General features: G+C 44.5%; 1 pseudogene; it reads right to left on the reverse strand.

Moving 5' to 3' along the window:
• Positions 1-1038: 1038 nt before the first annotated feature.
• On the reverse strand, positions 1039-1155 carry LOC136656204 (5S ribosomal RNA; annotated as a pseudogene).
• Positions 1156-12730: the final 11575 nt, after the last annotated feature.

Here is a 12730-nt window from a genome sequence, read left to right on the forward strand (position 1 = left end):
GTGAAATAAAAATAGTCACCTGGAGATTGATGATGATTTCTGGAGGCACCTTGGCATCTTTATTCCTTTAATTCCCCTTTCTACCAATAGATATGCACATAGCCTCATCCTAGCCAGTCATTATGCTGCTGGAATGAGTGATCAGGCAGCGTAAGGCGTTTTCCAGCTATCGCAAAGCATGACACGTCAGTGGGCGTGGCCTAGCTGCCACCACAAGAAACCAGTTGCCCAGGCCAATGGACAAGCTTGAGCTTGCCGACCCAATTCTCGGTGCCTCTGTTGGTGCAGAGGCTTGTGCCAACCTCCGCAGGCTGGCGCACCTCCACGCACTGGCCTTGCAGATTCATGATGAGGCATAAATGTGCCTTATGGCACCTTTGTAACCGTCCTGGGCTGGTGCAAGGGACTTGCACTGGCCCAAATACTTTTTCTGGATTGCGCCCTAACTGTCACTCTTGCTGTTTTCTTGTATTTCTTTTACACACAGTCTGCAAACTGTAGATTTAACATAAATGTGAAAGAGCAATTTGCAAATGTAACTTATCTGAAATATAATTTTATGACAAATGCATATTTTATGGTGAGCCATGTTTTGACTCTGACAGTTTTATTTCTTGTCTTTATGGAATATGGAAATATTTCACAAATTTGATGAAAAAAAGTTGTTCCCTCAGGCTCATTCTTCTCCTACAACCTTAGTTTTGAAGGTTCACGAAAGGTATCTAAGAATAGAGGCAAGCCATTTAGCTGCACTACCCTCTTGAAATGGGTTCTAACTTGAAGTCGTGGTTATAGACAAACTTTGCAGTTTTCCTGCCTCAGAAACTTACCTTCTAGATTAGGAGATAATTTTAATAGCATCTGGTATAATTGTTTGATGTTTACCCCCAAATATCCACATGTGATTTAGCAAGGTTGCCAACTGACAGAAAACTGCTAGAACAACAGAGTCCATTAAAAAAACACTTTACTGTATGCTTCATACATTAGATCAATTGCTTTGGTTGGCAACCTTCAGTCTCAAAAGACTATGGTATAAGCCTACAGCACCTGGTATTCCCAAGCGGACTCCCATCCAAGTACTAACCAGGCCTGACCCTGCTTAGCTTCCGAGATCAGACAAGATCAGGCATGTGCAGGGTAACCGTTGCTGGGTGCTTTATGCATTTATTAAAATGTATTTATTTTTGTTTTTCACATTTTTAAACCACTCTTCCTCAGGGTAGTGTACATAGTTTACTCACAACAGGACTGTGAGATAAGTGAGGCTGACAGCCCGATCTTATGCATGTCTACTCAGAAGGCAGGTGGGAGGGGGTGGATCCGGTGGCAAGGGCGCATGCTGGATCTTACCCCTTTCTCACAGCAGCCTCCCTGCCCCCTTTCTCTCCTTAGACTTGTGCCAGAGAAACTGTCAGAGCAGGGTTGAGGAGACCCATTGTGGGGCTGGGGGCTTACAGAGGGGAAAGGGAATTTATCCCACTCCACCCCACCCCAACCCTGCTGGAAGGTGTGCACCTTTTCGATATGGCTGTACCAGCAAGGATGCAAGCATAGGATTGGGCCAGTTGAGGACCTGGCCCCTAAGCTACCCTGGGGCATAGGACTGCAATATGCCACCCTCCGCAACACATCGTCCCCCGGAGGAAACTTACCCAGCATGTGGAACCTTGTGCAACATTTTTAGGTGCTCTGAAAGTCTTCTTAGGCCAGAGAGCTGTTAAGCAGTACTTCTGTAAACCGCTTTGTGAACTTTTAATTGAAAAGCGGTATATAAATACTGTTAATAATAATAATACTTCTAGTTTTCTGATGAAAACTGGAAGTACTGTTTAAGGGCACACCAGAGGCCTCAAAAGTCGTTTGAAGCACCCATATATGCAGTGCAGGGCTTCCCCTGCCCACAGAACAGCTGCAGAGGGCAGATGGAGGCGGAAGCGTGGTGGGCAGCACCGGTGCCTAGGGCTTTTGTCTCTCTGACCCTCCCATGACTGCCACTGGATTGGATTGAAATCCTATAAACACTACAGTTCTATAAATTTTTCTGGTACACATAGGATTGTACCATAAGAATGACTTTTTAACCAACTGTTTTAAAAAAGATTTTTAGTGTGATTTGAGTATATTTGACTCGGTTTTTGTTTTTAATTCTGTGATGTCAGCCATGCTGGGGTCTGCTAAAGCAGGACAAAAATTGAAATAAACAAATAATATAGACACAAACACTAAAGTCATTGAATTAGAATTAAATGGCTTGTTGCCTAACAAGGTAGAACTTGAAGCAGAGCCTCTTTAATTGACTGCCACCTTGACAGAATCGTAATGTCATTTGCTGAAAAGTTTGTCAAGTTAGCATTTGAGTTTCAGTGTGATCACAAGAAAAACAAACAAACAAACAAACAAACAAACAAACAAACAAACAAAAAACAAGTTGTCTACAATGAACTGAATGTGAACAACGGAATTTTTTTCCCCACTCTGAAGAATCAATTTAGCAACCATCTAGCTCTCTATTTGTGCATACTAAATAGGTTAATTTTTTCCTAACCCTTCATGTAAAGAATCCATGCTAAAATTGGATGTGGCAGGCATGTTACGGCTGCCACATTAAAGCCACATTAATTTGTTACTTTATTGCATGGTCAGGTTGGAGACTCATAGTTAGAGTGATTTTTCTCCATGCCAGGGCAAACCTTTCTTTTAAGACAGTTTCCCAAACAGTGAATCGCAACCCCCTAGTGGGGGTGTAGATTTATCCCACTGCACCCATGACCTGGACCCTCCCACCTGCCCTGGCTCTGATTTGGCTCAAATTTGGAGCCATTGTAGAAGCCGAATTACACACTGGTAGGATAGGGAGGCTCTTCTGGGTTGCACTGGTCAGCAACCCACTCTACTGGCCTTTGCAGGCTTCAGAATGGCCCTCAGAAGTCTCAGAAAGCCACCTCTGGTTTTTGGAAACAGAAGCGCGCGTGGCTTCTGGGACACCAAGTGCCTCGGGAATAAAGTGCCAGGTAAGGCACCGCGAGTTTAGCATCTGTGCAAGGAGAAGGCAAGTGGACCTCTGAGTTTTGGAGAAGGAGAGGGAAGACTCCCTGAGTTGTGAAGAGGAGAGGAGGAAGAGAAGGAGAAGGGAAGTGTACTCTTTCTAACTCTTTGTCTTCTAACCTTAAATCAACCTTAGATCAACATTGAAATTTAGCTTTACCTTTAGCTTAGCTTTACCTAAGCTTTACCTAAGTTAGCACCTAATCTAACCTGAGGGAGGGATTCTAAGGTCCAGCAAGTTGGGGCACAGGAGCTAGGTGAGGGCAATAAAAATAAATATGTAAGTGTGTACATAGGTCTACTCTGAGCAGGAGCAGAGTCCTACTTGTGAGTAAGAACCCAAGGTACAGGCACTTGGAAAAATAAATAAAACAGAGGAGGATAAAGTGGAAAGCAAGTTTTTCTACTTGGATTAAATTAACCCTATACTTAACCCAAGTTAAACTTAATCTAAGTTAGAACATAATCTAAAGGTTCAGTAAATTAGGACACAGGATCTAGGTGAGAGCAATAAATAAATAAATAAAATAAAGGTGCACATTTAATAAAAGCAGGATTTAAGCAGGGCTAAACAGGATTTAAACCTCAGTGTGTAAGTTCTGCCAAGCCAAAAAACTCTTAAACCAGTGCAGTTTAAACTCAAATAAAAAACCAGCTTGAGGTTAAAAAACAGTCCAGCCTCAGAGAACTGAGGGTAAGAACCTAGGAAGGGCCAGGTCCCACCCAGCCAGGGCAATTTCGCATAGTCATTGTCCTTTAGGTCATAGCAATTGACCTTTAGGAGTTGATTAGAGCACCAATAGGCAAATCCAAGCACCTGGGAAATCTCACCTGGGAAGACCAGCCCCTTTTCAATCAGCAAGGAGGGAGGGAGGAAGAGCTAGCTAGGGGTATAAAGCTCGTGCCTGCCACCGTGTGAGCCTCTCTGCAGAAGCGCGCTTGGACATGTTTCTGGAGGAAAAATCCATTACGGGTTACAAGCCATGATGTGTATATGCAAGGGAGGATGCATGTCTCCTTTTATCAGGTGTGCCCCCTGGGGCATTTGGTGGGGCTGCTGTGAGATACAGGAAGCTGGACTAGATGGGCCTATGGCCTGATCCAGAAGGACTGTTCTTATGTTCTTATGGAAAGCCACTTGCAGTTTGCTTCAAAAACTGGCTTTCCGAGGCATCTGCAGGCCATTATGAGACCTGCAAATAGAGGGGGTTGCCAGCCCAGCGTGACCCAGAAGAGCCTCCCCACACTCCCAGTAAGTCATTGCTGCATTGTGACCCACCAAGGAGGACGAGGTGGGTCATGGCATAAAAAACCCCCGCTGCTTTAAGACATTTGCATTTAGTGAGGGAAATCCCCTCAACTATAATAAACCACTCCCCATGAATGACTTGCCGTTTGATGATAGCTGTCACATGGAACAATTCAGTGTGGTCTCCCTGTAGTGGCCACCATTCTGAAATCTTCACAAAGGAGACATTTGGATTATACTTGCACAACTGCTACTCACTGTCTGCCCCCACCCCAGGTTAGGAAAATGAGCCAGGTGAAAGGGAGTACAGGATACAAGTATCATATTGCCTTCTTTGCTTCTTGAGGCAACAGGTGGGCTACTGTGAGATACAGGAAGGTGGACTAGATAGGTCCTTGGCCAGATCCAGCCGGGTTCTTCTTATAATATGCATAATCCTTTTCTGATTACACAAAGCTGGTCAGACACATACTGTTGAAACAAGCCCAATGTGGAAGAAAATAATATAGAGCAGAATGTTTATAGTGACCCATACTTATTCATAAGGTACCATTTCTACTTTCTGGTTAGATAACATAGCATGTAACTGAAGCACTGACTGGATCTATGCTGCTTGGGGGAGGACAGAGAGAGATTCTCCCCCTTCCTAAAGAATGAATGGCTCACTGTGGGCAGTAGCATAGCTAGAAGGGGGACGGTAAGTACTGCAGGTACCACAACATGCCGTGCAAGCGGCCACTCCCACTCGACACAGGACCCATTCTGGGCAGCAATGGCAATGTACAAGGAGACATATGCCATTCGGTTCGTCAAGTGCCAGTGCAATTGGCTCTGATGGGAACTGAGAGGGGCCTCTTACCCAGTGCATTGTGGCCCCTGTAGTACTTACCATTTTGTCCCCTCTAGCTATGTTACTGACCATGGGACAGGTACAAATCCAATATTTTATTCATGGTCTCCCATTGGCTCACAGAGACATTTCCTTCATATGATGGTTCAAAATGACAAATACTTGAACAGAAGTACAATTTGTACAAAGGAAAAAGACTATGCTTTGAAATTCTACTATAATAACTTGACTTAAAAAAATATATGTTATACATGTTTTTCTTTTTATTTGCTACGTGCACATTTTATAGTCTCTCTCTCCCCATTATTTACTGTCTCTGCCTTCATCTGCTCGATGTGTACTATAGACTTCACCCCTAAATACATCATTTTAAAAGACAATTCTGTCATAATGACTATTACATTATGTGTAATTCATCAATGTTTCTAGTTATATTAAGCTATGAGAAAAGGTTTACTGGCTTTTCATCTTCATTATTGGCAGTAATAAGCTCTCACTTTACTGGAGAATGAAACAGAATATAGGATGAACAATGAGTATATCTGCTAAAATGTAATTCTTATTTGCTGTTTCTCTAATATTACTTTCACAAACTACAAACAACATCAGTCACTGAAGACTAACTGCTGTGAAGTGATGGAGAAATGCGTGCTTGCCTTACAGTCAAGTTTTTCTCCTCTTGCAAGAGATTTTATTCATAATGGAATTGTAAATCTTAACTACTGGTTTCAGAAAGTATGTCAAGAAACAAGTTCATACTTTACACACTGTGGTAAATGGCTTGTGTTGTAGAAAGCAAAAGTCATTGCAACACACCTTATTCAAATGAGCAAATGATATGTGCCAACAGTGATCAAATCACATTTCAGGAACCACTATGATTCTGAACTTCTCAAAATATAGTTCTTAAGTCAGTGGTGGACCTTCCCAGCCCCGTGCTCCAGGGCAAATGGTGCCCCCCCTGCAGGATGCCACTGCCCCCCATGTGCAAATCCCCCCCCCCACTTACCTGGAGCGCATGGTGCATGACTTATCTGGAAAGCTTCCTGAAGGTTTCCCGACTCTTTAAATTGTGCTTCCGGAAAAACCAGAAGCACAGTTTCCAACCCTGTCAGGAGCCTCAGAGAGGCTAAAGGCACACGAGGTTCTGCACCTGGGGCATTTGCCCTTCAACTGAGTTGGAGGTCTGCCACTGTCTTAAGTTAACAGAAATTAAACTTTTATTTGGACTGTATCTTAAAAGCGTAACAGAGTCTTCCAAAAATCTCCAGGCCCACATAATAACCAAGGGTCATTTCACTGATATTTTTTTTTAATGCAAAAAATGATTTTCTGTGTAGGAAAGTAACGGTACAGCCCTGTAGGTGAAGTTCAGTGCAACTATTAGTTCTGCTACAAATAGTGAGTGAGATAACCCATGTGCTCCATCTTTTTCTCATGTAATTACAGCTGGACAGAGGCAAGAGGTTAGCCTATTTGCAGTTTTCAGTTGTTTTTCCTTGACCATGGTTATGTGCAGCTGCTTTTTCAGCCACACTAGACGCTGTTCCAAAACCACCTTTCAGAGCACGATACCATAGTCTTTCGAGACTGAAGGTTGCCAACAACAAGAGATGTAAAGCACTGCTGGGGCAATCTTACAGCCCAATCCTATCCACACTTTCCTGGGAGGAAGCCCCATTGACTTTAATGAGACTTACTTCTGAGTAGACATGCATAGGATTGGGCTGTATGTCCTGCCAGTGGGGGCAGCCTAATTTTGTTGAGCTGTAAAATGTATGCTTGTGCAAGTATGACTGAGAGCGCAGTCCAAACAGCACTGTGAGCCAGTGCAGTGTTCCCTATGCTAGCTCTAAGTGTCGCAAATGTGCTGTAAGGCACATTTGTGCCAACTCAGGAGCCAGCTGGGCCAGTGGAGAAACCTGCACTGACTCAGCAGTGCTGGATCCAACCGATGTGTCGGCTGGCACAGGTAAGTGTGCAACACATGATGTGGGAGCTGGGTGAGTGTGCTGGAAGGGGCATTTTGGGGTGGGGAGAGGATGGAAAGGGGAGGATTTAGCATAGGATGGGGCAGAATTGGTGGTGGTAGCACATGCCGTATCTTAACCCTCATCATGGCCCCCTACATGGGCTTCCTGGATTTGTGCTAGCTATAGAGCCCCTTAGGAACTGCTAGAACTTTGTTTGGGGTAGGGAGAAAAACAACCCCATACCCCAGGGAGGTCTCCAGCCAGCTCCTAGACTGCACTGGATATTAGCGCAGCTGTGAGGCCTGGCTGCACCAGCAGAGCTTAGGGTTGGGCTGTGAGAGAGGGTCCCACTCACAAAAGAATAATTGGGCAATCTAACAGAATTAGGGCACAATCCTAACCCCTTATGCCAGTGCTTTCCAGCATTGCCATAGTGGTACCAATGGGACATGTTCTGCATCCTGCAGTTGGGTGTCACTCACGGAGACCTCCTCAAAGTAAGGGAAAGTTTGTTTCCTTACCTCAGAGCTGCATTGCCCTTATGTCAGTGCTGGGAAGCACTGACATAAGGGGTTAGGATTGCACCCTGAACTATATACCTTTTGTAATCAAAATTAAGTTGTCATAATTTGTGTCTTATGACTGATTCTGGAGCAGTGGCTAAGTCTCTCTCAGCAAAGATCTGTGGATTGCTGGGTGAGGCTAGAGTCTGACCTGCCACAATAGTTATACTGTGACACATTACGCTCCAAGCCCTGATGGTTGAAATGCGCCAGCTGCCATCCACACACCCTTCACTGCTGTGGAAAAAGTATGAAAAGGCATTCCTCCTTTCTGTTCCTTTGGTGTTGACACTGAGGACCCTACACCCTAAACCATACACCATATAAGTGGCCATATTTTACAATACACAGTATCTTCAAAGGGTAGCATGGATTGGTAGATATTGCTGTTCTGCACGTCTCTGCTTCATTTGCATTCCAGTGGCATCTTTGGTTGGAAATTACCATCATCTGGAAAATCTAGGAGAACTCAATGGCAGAGATGATATTCTCGTTTCCGTCGTAATTTAATATCACACTCTTATGCTGAAGAAATAGTTTGCAAAGAACAATGAGTGATTTACACTGCATTGCACATCAAAGCTTTCTCTGAAATAGATTTGCTAAGCTACTGTTAATGTCAAGACTTCCTGATTTCCATTTATATTAAACAAGCAAAATCTTAAAAAATAAAAATAAAAATTAAATTCTACACTGCAGCGTAAGGCATGGTTCTAAATTGTTGTGTATACGCATTTACATAGATATGGCTGATGAATATAATCCATCATGAGGTTTCCTAATTGTGAGTGAACAATATCTGCTGTGGGTCCAACTTGCTTCCAAACAGGATTAGAAACAAACAATAGACAGGCTTCACTGCATCCTGTGTCTGTATAAAACCTTCAGACCAACTTCTATGGCTCTGAGTAGAATCAGGCTTCTGACTGTGTTACTCCTTAAATTGACTGAGGGCCAAATCCTATCCCACTTGGGGGGGGGGTGAAGTTCTTATCATAAAGTACTTGCAGACATTACATTGGAGGCGAGATTTTTGTGTTTCAACTTAGCTGTTGCAACTAAGCTCTCATTAGGTTGCAGTGATGGACCAGAACAATCTTCTAGATTTACTGCCCCAAAGTTCCTGCTGCCTTTTCCAACTGCTAGATCCTTAGTTTCTCCATAGTTCTGTTACTCGTGATTCCAAATGGATTCAGCAGATGGCCAGCCCAATCCAGTGCAAAGACTCCCACTCCAATGCGGGGGCTCTGGCACAACTTGTACTGCATCCTGCAGGGAAGTTTAGCAGGTTGATTCTGCAGGTGGAAAGCCTCCTCAAGGTAAGGGGACATTTTCCCTCTTGCCCCAGGGTAACCCCCAGCCTGCACAATGGATCTACTTGAACCTGCATGAACTCTATAGCTGATGCATGTCTATGTTGATCCTCATTGGTAGATCAGGCCTGGAAAGGGGGATAGGATTCATTGCAAGCTAGCACTGCCAATCCTGTCCCCTTCACCGCAGATCTGCCCCCACTGCTGCCCCATTGCTGCCTTCCTCCTGCCCGGTTCACACCCTCCCCGCCCATCCTCCATCCCTGCATTGCTCAGGGGAAACTGATTGTGCCTGGTATGTGCTCCTCCTTCTGCCAGCATGCATGGGCTGGAGTGGGCCTTCTTGCCAGAGGAGGCAAAGAGGCTGGATAGGATTGTGCCCTTAGGCTGCAATCCAATGCATACTTATCTCAGTGGGACTTACTTTTGAGTAGACATCCATAGAATTGAGTGGTTAGCATGGATATTGTACACCATAGAGGGTACAATCAATGGAGTGGATAGAGTGATGCTCTTTTCATTCATATCCATTCTGCCTTTTCGTCCATAGTGGAATTTAAGACAGCATATACATGGTTTCCATGCACAAACCAAGTAGACCTAGATGTGTTTAACTTCAGCAAGGTAGACCCATCCTGTCACTCCAACCATGCAGTGAGATTCATTGATTGTGGGGTAGCCACTTACCTACTGCTTCTGGAGCAGGAAAAAACTAGAAGTAGTGAAGGCCCCTTCTCAACATCAACAAAATGGAGAGCATTTTGTGCATGAAGAAGCACACAATGTACCATATGGTTCCTGCACATTTGTCTTTTCATTGTATATGAACTATTGTTGCCAAACTACAGATTTTCCTGCCCTTGCCCCATTTTGGAAGTATGTCAGTGAAAGAAACGTGTGACACTTTAAGCGGGTGTCTACAAGGAAACACAAATTGCAGACACAACAGAAGCTGCATCTAGACCAGCTATCCCTAGAAAAGGAAGGTGAGGCTAGATTTGTTCTAATGTGACCCATTTCTTTGCTTTCATTCTTACCAAGTTCTTCAAAGCATTCATCTTGTCAGCCGGTAAGATGAAACAAATTCTTCATAGTGTCCTGCACTTTCCCCAGATAAATTAGCCTGTCATGGGCTCCCTTAGCCAATGCATGATGTACTTTGCGTTCACTCCTGGCTGCTCTGTCCACCAAGAGGAAATGGCCCCTATAAAGTCACTATGATTCTTTTCTTCTTTTCTAATTGTGCATTCAAGCATTTTGTTAAAGCTGTTAAATGCTGACTAGGAGACCCAACACCTCATAGTTATTTGTTATTCTTGTAATATAATAAGCCTTTTGACAAGTAACGAGTGGCCAAGCTGAAATCTGAGTGACTGGTGGCATTGCAAGAAACACGGATTCTATCAGTTCAATCCTACCCCCCCCCCCCCGAGAACATGCATGTTTTGGTGCACATGTAAATGCACTTATCTTTGTCACTGAGAAACTGTGGAAACAATGATGCTTATCCCAAGGAAATGGGCCTAGAATTGCAAGTCCCACTGAAAACAGCAGGATTGTATAAAACCCAGTTCCTAGATTTGAAGAAAGCTTCTGTGGTTAATATGATTCAGATTCTCTAACACTTATTCAGGTGTGAATTTCCACTAAAAGGCTATAGATCCAAGATAACCTATTATTACCTTTAAGTGACTGAAACCAATTGGAAGGTAAACAAGATTAGCAATCTGAACCTACAACAAAGTAATTGCCAGAAAAGTGAGGTTTTTCACTGAATCTTACATTTAATTGAAACAGGGGGAAGGGGTGCACACATTCCCCTTTAATGAAATCCAGCAAACTGCAGCACAGTCAGCTGGAGAAATATATTTTTTCAGCACTTTAGTTGGCCTCCGCAGAGGTTATTGTGTGTTTAAATCTCGACATTACAGGCAAATAAACAGGAACCTATCTGAGTAATTATGGCATAAATGCTTTTATTAATAGGTGTGCATCAAAAGGTCATAGAAACTGAGAATTTGGATAGTGTTAGTGACTGATTGTAGCTCAGTGTTTTATTCAGGTATCTGAGGAAAGGCCCAATATGCATGAGGCAAGTAGCCTTGACTGTAAATGGGACTTTATTGACCATCTAACATATACAGCAATGGCTTAACACCAGCTTTCAACGAGGGCCTCATGGAACCCAGGAGGAGATGCCACAATGACACTGCAATGTGACCCCCCCTGTGTCATCATGTCACCCACCACATGCCTGTGCATTACATTCCCCTCCCACACTGGGTCCGTTTCTGAGCTGAACAGACACTTGGGAGGGAAGCTGGGCCCAACTGAACCTGGCAGACCTGGCCACGGTGACCCATGCCCTAGTGACATCTAGATTAGATTATTGCAATGTGCTCTACGTGGGGCTGCCTTTAAAGACGGTCTGGAAATTACAACTAGTACAGAATGCGGCTGCTCGTGTGGTTGCTGGGGCACGTTGGTTTGACTCTGCCGAGCCGTTGCTTCGGCAACTACACTGGCTGCCGGTTCTGTTCCGGGCCCAATTCAAGGTGCTAGTTTTGACTTTTAAAGCCCTTTACAGCTCGGGTCTGGGGTATTTTAGGGACCGCCTCCTTCCTTACAATCCTGCCTGAACTCTTAGTTCATCTGGGGGGGCCCTTTTGACTGTGCCACCACCAAGAGGTGTGAGAGGGGCAACGGCCAGGAAGAGGGCCTTACATAAGAACATAAGAACATAAGAACAGCCCCACTGGATCAGGCCATAGGCCCATCTAGTCCAGCTTCCTGTATCTCACAGCGGCCCACCAAATGCCCCAGGGAGCACACCAGATAACAAGAGACCTCGTCCTGGTGCTCTCCCCTACATCTGGCATTCTGACTTAACCCATTCCTAAAATCAGGAGGTTGCGCATACACATCATGGCTTGTACCCCATAATGGATTTTTCCTCCAGAAACTTGTCCAATCCCCTTTTAAAGGCGTCTAGGCTAGACGCCAGCACCACATCCTGTGGCAAGGAGTTCCACAGACCGACCACACGCTGAGTAAAGAAATATTTTCTTTTGTCTGTCCTAACCCGCCCAACACTCAATTTTAGTGGATGTCCCCTGGTTCTGGTATTATGTGAGAGTGTAAAGAGCATCTCCCTATCTACTCTGTCCATCCCCTGCATAATTTTGTATGTCTCAATCATGTCCCCCCTCAAGCGTCTCTTTTCTAGGCTGAAGAGGACCAAACGCCGTAGCCTTTCCTCATAAGGAAGGTGCCCCAGCCCCGTAATCAGCTTAGTCGCTCTCTTTTGCACCTTTTCCATTTCCACTATGTCTTTTTTGAGATGCGGCGACCAGAACTGGACACAATACTCCAGGTGTGGCCTTACCATCGATTTGTACAACGGCATTATAATATTAGCCGTTTTGTTCTCAATACCCTTCCTAATGATCCCAAGCATAGAATTGGCCTTCTTCACTGCCGCCGCACATTGGGTCGACACTTTCATCGACCTGTCCACCACCACCCCAAGATCTCTCTCCTGATCTGTCACAGACAGCTCAGAACCCATCAGCCTATATCTAAAGTTTTGATTTTTTGCCCCAATGTGCATGACTTTACACTTACTGACATTGAAGCGCATCTGCCATTTTGCTGCCCATTCTGCCAGTCTGGAGAGATCCTTCTGGAGCTCCTCACAATCACTTCTGGTCTTCACCACTCGGAAAAGTTTGGTG

This window comes from Tiliqua scincoides, chromosome 6 (assembly GCF_035046505.1).
Source record: "Tiliqua scincoides isolate rTilSci1 chromosome 6, rTilSci1.hap2, whole genome shotgun sequence".
Lineage (NCBI taxonomy): Eukaryota > Metazoa > Chordata > Lepidosauria > Squamata > Scincidae > Tiliqua > Tiliqua scincoides.